Source organism: Sinocyclocheilus anshuiensis, unplaced genomic scaffold (assembly GCF_001515605.1).
Source record: "Sinocyclocheilus anshuiensis isolate Anshui unplaced genomic scaffold, SAMN03320099.WGS_v1.1 scaffold96, whole genome shotgun sequence".
Lineage (NCBI taxonomy): Eukaryota > Metazoa > Chordata > Actinopteri > Cypriniformes > Cyprinidae > Sinocyclocheilus > Sinocyclocheilus anshuiensis.
Window position 1 is genome coordinate 176346 of NW_015554094.1, and position 7756 is coordinate 184101.

The window sequence follows — 7756 nt, forward strand, 5'->3', positions numbered from 1 at the left end:
GACACTTGGTGTGAAAGTTGTTTTTTCAAAGGCAAATGCACATCACCCTTTAAGCAGTGTTCAGGACAGGGTTTCCCAAACTTTTTAGTCTTGTCTGACTATCACACATTTCCATAGTTCTAGGGCCAGCTAGAAGAAACTAAGCCTAAAAGTAACTACAGTATTATTAAAGTAAATACAAATAAAGGGATAGTTCACCAAAAAATGTAAATTCTCACATCATTTGCTCATGGTCATGATGATCCAAACCTATACAACTGTTTCTTCTGCAGAACACACAAAAAAAATGTGTTTATTTAATTTTTTGTCTACAGTGAAAGTAAATGGTATCCGATGTCATTTTGTGTCTTTTCCAAAGAATAAAAAGTCATGCAAATTTGGATTGACATAAATTAGGGGTGTCAAATCCTGCTCCTGGACAGTCATTATCCTGCAAAGTTCAGTTTCAACCCCAATTATACACACCTGAACAAGCAGCTAATCAACGTCTTCTGGCGTACTAGAAACTTTCAGGCAGGTGTATTGAGGCAAGTTGGAGCTAAACTCTGTAGGATTTTGACCCTCCAGGAGCAGCTTTGGACACCCTGGACAATGATGACAGAATGTTAATTTTGGGTGAACTATCCCATTAAGGTGTAATATTGGTTTTAAAGGTTTAACAAAGCAAAGCCAATATTTTTCCAAAGACCCTCTGGAACCTGCTTAAGTTGAGAATCATTGGTCTATGGCACGATTTATTTGGACTTTTGAATTGGTGTGCAAGCAATTTGATTACACATAATTTGCCTATTTTAGTACAATGCATTTTTTTAAATATCTTTCAGTGCATCCAAGGTGGATGCAAGTTCTGTTCTGTGCATGTTGTGGTAATGAATGCAAAGGGACAAAACCATGGGATGCTGTTGTCTTCCCCTTTTGAGCTGTTACCTAGCTACAATGGTAAACAGCTGCTGCTGGTGCTCAACAGTGGCACTTGCGTTGATGACACAAGCATACAGTGATGACCAAATAATACAGTGGGAAAAACACCTGTAGTGGCCAGAAAGGGTTGAATTAGACTTGAGATTCAGACCACGCATCTCCAGAATAACCACTTATTTTCCCTCAAATGCAGCTCCTAATGCACCTCTGAAAATCAGTGTTGCAGAGTCAATGTTCTGGGAAATGGAATCAGCCCTTACTGTAAGAGAATGCCCCATAGGCTCAATTAAGCTGCCAGCACAGCGCTCTCTTCTCCCTGTGTTAATTAGGTGGCTTTGGTGCCTGCCAGCACAGCGCTGAGACGTCGCCGTGCACCGTGCAAGAACTGCCGCCGGGGCCATGGGACACTCCCCACCCACAGCTGCCCACTGATGTCATCTCTAAAGCAGTAATAGTGACCAACTTCCAATTCCATCAGAATTCCGGATGCGCCCCATTTCAAGGTAATGAGACAAAGACAGAGCCTTTCTAGAATGCGGACCTCACACTCTCAGAAAAAATTGTACAAAAGCTGTCATTGGGGCTGTGCTGTCAAAAGGTACTAATATGTACACTTATGTACATTTACAGTGCTAATATGCACCCTTTAGGAGTAAATAATGTACAAAGGTGCACCCTTTGAAAGGATACCACCCCAATGAGAGCCTTTATACCTTTTTTTCTGGGAATGCACGGGAATTCCTGGGAGACTACTTGCAATTTCCTCTGACAAACATGGTAACACTTTCTCCTTGTCACTCAAGAGTGAGAAAATGATACAGTTTTGAGGTTTCATGTTTTAAGATACGTGCGCAAAGCATCTTTACCTGACTGATGCGGTGTCCATGTCAGATTTATTTAGCCCAAATGTGATTACTCATGAGCATAATTACTTTACCAGCATTCATTTTCCTCGACACACTCACCCTCGTACTGATGCAGCATGGACTTCTTCCAGAAAAAAGAAAAAGTTCACTGCATAATCAAGCGGTCTTTTGGTGCAAGCGGTAAACTGATCTGTACTGGCCCTGAAATGCATATGAAAATGTAATTAGTGCGCTTATTTTGAGTAATGGAGATGAGATTGGATTAGCAGGCTCTGATTCCATCCTATATACACATTTTCTTGTCCACTTTTATCACCTTGCTAAGACACGGGAGCTGATGAGGTTAATTGGAGTCTTTCAATGTGGCTTTAATGACTTGAAGTGGCAAATCTCTCAACTGGCACAACGTGTGGCATGTCCGCATGGACCGAATTCTCATAGGCTTGGATTTTGTGATTGGCTGAATGTCAACGATGCAATTATCCGCAGGGATTCAGGTCAGCCCAGTTGAGGAGCGCCAGGGAAGGTCATCTTGATCCATGGAGGTTAATTAGCTGACCTCATCGAAAGGAGGATAACTCGTGAAGGTTTTTCCTTGTGCTGGGCTTAGCACACTGTTGCAGTTGGGAGTTTGCATGCATGTTGTAGTCCTTTCTCAAAGCTATTTTTTTCTGAGCCTCGACCTTCTTCTTGCTGAAATTGTGTTTGTTTTTTTTGTTTTTTTGTCAATAACTGCTTCTTTGTATTCTAAATGCCACCATTCTTAAACTATCATGCATTTATAATAGATTTGTAGCGTCTTCTGTCTTATGCGTGTGTCTTGCGTCTGATCAACACACCCACCCTAGACCACAGTGAATGTCAGAGTAGACCGTTGCTGACCCCTCATGACCCTTACAAACGGTGTCATCAATCTCCAAAAGGACAAACAATATGAAGTGAACAATGAATTCAAAGGGCTTTCCTTCACTGAAATATGTTCAGTAGTAGCTCTAAATGGATGCATTGATTTGCGCTGTCCATGGTGCTTTGAAATGTTGCATGCGTGCTTAGTAAATTTGACTCAAAGAACTAATGATGAACAGATGTTTGGATTATGGATTAATGGTCTATATACGTTACAGATGCATTACTGAGTTAATTTTTAACAGTTCAATTTTGTTTCGTCTTAAGCATTTTTTTTTTTAAATACAAAATTAACTTTTCTCAAAAATAGCAATAAAGTGTTTGGTCTGAGCAAGTTACGAGTTTAAATTACTAAATTGGCTGTTCCAAGAATTCCTTATAATTAATTACTGTGGCTGTTTTTGTGGTTTACTGTGGCGAACTAAACTCGGTACTCAAATACACAGGATTTGTTGTTATTCAGGGATCTCAATATAAACATGTCAACAATTTAACAAACTGTTGCTCTACCATGAAAATAGCTGACCTAAAGGATATTCGTAAACTAATGCATTTGAATGATTCTGCAACACAAAATGTTTTTTTCTTTATTTGCCACAATAGAATTGAATCAGATGCCGCACAATGCACTAAAAGCAAAGCACTTCATCAACAAAAAACTTTCTCCACGCATAGCTCTGATGTTGTTTTCAATCTGTTGCACCACAAGCCAATCAAATGGTGACTAAATGCATAAATAAATATATAATACTCAAAACAAAGACACAATCAACAAATGAGCATTGCTTTTTTGTGAGTGTGAGAGCCCTTTTAGCTGTGCTCACATTGTATTCTGTGTCGAATACCACGGTACTCAGGAAATGACCCCTTATGGCATAGTCCTTGTTGCTATGGCAGCGTGGATAGTGATACACTTCCCAGTCCCAACAGAACGCAACATATTTTTAATGAAATTGCTTTAGGTGGGAGGTCCGTCGTGAACCTTTGGTCTATTGTCCTCAATGGATTGCAGATATTCCGTTCTCCTCCAGCTAATAAAGAAAGGTTTGTGTGGAAATCTGTTCAGGACACAGCTGAGGCTGTTTGTGCATGCCCACAGGAAAGACAAATCACAAGTGAGATCTCTTGACAATCTCCATTATATCTCCTGGTTGGAGAGCAAACTGAGCTGATGTTTCCCATAGAGAGTTTCAGACTCGACAATGTTTCAAACGGTGCTCAGGTTTGCCAGGATACCAAACTCTCCAGTTAAACTTAAAAGTTCTTTATTTGTTGCATAAATATTACATATATGTGAAGGAATCGTGGACATACACACCAGGGTCACTATAGTTAATTAAAACCATTACCAATTAAAGAAAAAATGAATTGCATGGTTTAAGCTGTACACTGTAAAAGAAAAAAATCTGTGACATTTACGGTAAAATACGGCAGCTGTGGTTGCCAGAACTTCACCGTAAAAAATATGGTAGCAACATTTTAGGTTTTACAGACTTAATCTAAATTCACAATAAAATACCGTATTTCATTAACTGATGTAATGTTAATAAACCAACATATTTAAGTACTAAAATCTGTTTTGAACCATTGTAATGCACTGATAACCACCAAAAACTGGTGGTGATGAGAAAGTCACATGATGAACTAAACAAACAGCTTGTCTGTGAGCTGAGGAGGACAATACTTATATATAGAAGGTGCACAGTGTCATTCACACAAACACTAAACCCCATCATGGTGACACACATGATACTGAAACAATGCAATAAACATTCATTTAACAACATTAAATGTAAGATTAAACCCTAGTGTACACAACTGATAAGAAAAAACTAAAATGAAACATGTTATTTCAACAAAAAACATCAAATATGAAGTGTCATGTAGGGAATTCTGGGAGTGTCAGTTTACATTTTTTCACTGTAAATTATACAATGACTTTTTCTTTTTCACTTCCAAAAACCGTATTTTTAACAGTATTTTACTGTAGAATCACATTAAATGTAATTGCATTTATTCACCGAATATAGTATGGAAACTTACCGTTAACCAGTTAACAGGTTTTTACTGTAGCATTTTTACAGTCTTTTACTGTTAAAATCACAATCATTTTTTACAGTGTACTGATTTGTATTTGTGTTTCTGAGCAGGATGCATTTCTACAGCATGCGTTTGTGTGTTAATGATGCTGGAATTCTGAAGTGTGCATCTGTGTATGTGTGTTTGTCCTCTGACAGCATCCTCAGGTGCATGGTGTTGCGCTCTTGAATCGGGCTCTTTCAGCGATTTGTCACGGTTCTGTTGGGCCCTGCTGCGACGGCACGTGCCAGATCACCGCCGCAGCGCTGCTCCCTGTGTGCCAGACGGCCTCTCGTCGTCCTGACAGCCCACCACTGCTGTCACCCGCCCTGCGCCCGGGCACCGGCTCCCAGCCCTGGCAACGCGAGCGTACCACAACCCCTACCCAGAATAGATGCAGGCACAGGGGCCAGACAGAAACCCCCAGAGGACACACACACACGCTGTACCCTGCAGCTCCACAGACTGTTCATTTGCCCGAGTCAGGATGAGACAAGGTCAGATTCAGACTGACTTTATGATTTCAGTTTATCAAAACATTTCAAATCAGTGTTCCCTTATTAAATGTGATATTTAATCATTCTGATTGGATGAGACACTCATAAAGCCATTGTAAATACCCATATAACAATTGAATTCTGTTGGCCTATTAATTCACCAAGCTGCTTGGCAATTTTACATACACTTATTGTCAGAACAGTATAAACAGTAAATGTAACTTTATTTATTTATTGTTTAATCATGTTTCTTTTGCTGCCATTTTCTAAGAACGCTGTGTCTATAAACCAGCGTTGTTATTCTTTTGTCTAAAATTATTCAAAATGATTTTCGATAATTGAAATAAAGCTGAAATAAAATAAAATATAAATATTAGATGAAAAACCTAATTAAAAATAAGCAATGTCGTCTTGGCAACTAACTGAAATGCATTTAAATTACTGAGCGTTGTTATTCTTTTGTCTAAAATGATTCAAAATGATTTTCGATAATTGAAATAAAGCTGAAATAAAATAAAATATTAATATTAGATGAAAAACCTAATTAAAAATAAGCAATGTCGTCTTGGCAACTAACTGAAATGCATTTAAATTACTGATGCAACTGTTTCTGAAACTAAAGATGAAAAAATCTAAATAGAAATATTTAAAAGCAATAACTAATAAAAATGGCAAAATACATAATAAAATTACTAAAACTTAAACTTAAAATAAGATGAAAATGAAAATATAAAAAGAAATGCTAATTCAAAATATTAGTAAAATACTATAATAATAAAAATAAATGAATAAAAATACATTTAATATAATATAAAACACAACTAAAATGGCAAAAATATATAAAATTACAAAAACCTAAACTAAAAATAAAATGAAAACCTAAAAAATAAAAGCTAATTCTAAATATTAATACAAGTTATTATAATATAAAAATAATTCCAAAATAAATAAACTAATAAAAATAAATAGTGGATAAATAGAAATACAAGAAAATATTAAAATGGCAAAAGAACATAACAAAATTAATAAAATATAAACTAAAAATAAAACCAAAAATATTATATAGAAATATAAAAAAGCTATTCAAAATATTAATAAATTCTAAATAATACTAAAATAATACTTAAATGTTTTAATGCTAAAATGCACAAACATTTTTTAAACAGTTCAAGCATTTAAAGCAGTTTAAATATTTTTTTCTCTCTCTCTTTCTTTCTTGTACATTAAATGAGTAATGAATTCTTTGTTGCTTTTGAAGAGGAGGGGACGAGTGTTTGTTTCCATGCATTCATTAAACAGCAGCTGAAACTGAATCACGTTTACAGAGGTATGTAAATGAAGACATACCAAAGACTTCTTAGGCAACAAAACCAAACCTCATCCCTAAAATAAAAGTTTAGAAACATGAAAGTAAAAAAGCATGATATACTTATACTTGATATACCTACTTTTAGAGGGCATTTATCAGTATTTTGTCCCCAAAATGTCTTTTGGTGTCTCTTTCTCACTTTTTTTTGTGTGTGTGTGTGTGTTCTGCAGCATGCATTTGTTGTATGTTCAACAAAGCCGAACGCATGAAACACAGTTTGAAATTGATGTTATGGATCACATAGTCTGATGTAATCTATCCAAGCATTTTGGGGAGAGACATCATCTGTGTGTGTGTGTGTGTGTGTGTGTGCAGACATGTGCAGGTTGTGCTCATAGCGGTCTGGCCGGATCAGCAGTCTGACGACGACGGGAGGAGGCGGGGGAGCCAGATTCATTTGCATAATTATGGTCGTGCTTCCTGAAACACAGCCCCGCCCACCGCTGACCTTTCAACAACCTGAATACTGAAGAGCTCAGAGACACACAGCCGTGAATGAGTGTTTTGATGTTTGTAGAATCCTCTGAGGTTGTTCTCAGTTCTAGTGTTTCTTTCTAATGGTCACTTTTGTGCACCAAAGTGCTAGTGTTATTCTAGTATCATTAAGATACTATTATAGTTTTTATAAATTGTTTTGAATTAGTTTTTATTTTTATATTTTCAGTTTTTACTTTCATTTTATTTAGTTAAGTTAGTTAAGTTTTTTTTAAAGTTAATTTCTTATGTGCTTTTGCCATTTTTATTAGGCTTTTTTTTTTAGTATTTCAGTTTTGCTTTCATTTATTTTTATTTCAGTTTTGTAAGTAACTTAACTTACTTCAGTAATATAAACTGATGTATTTCACTACCGAAACATTTATATTTTCATTCTAATTTTAGCGTCTTTTCTTTCAAAAATATGCATATATAGTTTTTATTAATTTTTATTTGTTGTATTTTTAGTTATTTTAGTACATCAGGTAAACTAAATCAAAATGAGTAATGTTTCTTTGGCAACTATCTGAAATATGACCCTGGAGCACAAAACCAGTCATAAGTAGCACGGGTATATTTGTAGCAATAGCCAAAAATACATTGTATGGGTCAAAATTATAGATTTTTCTTTTATGCCAAAAATC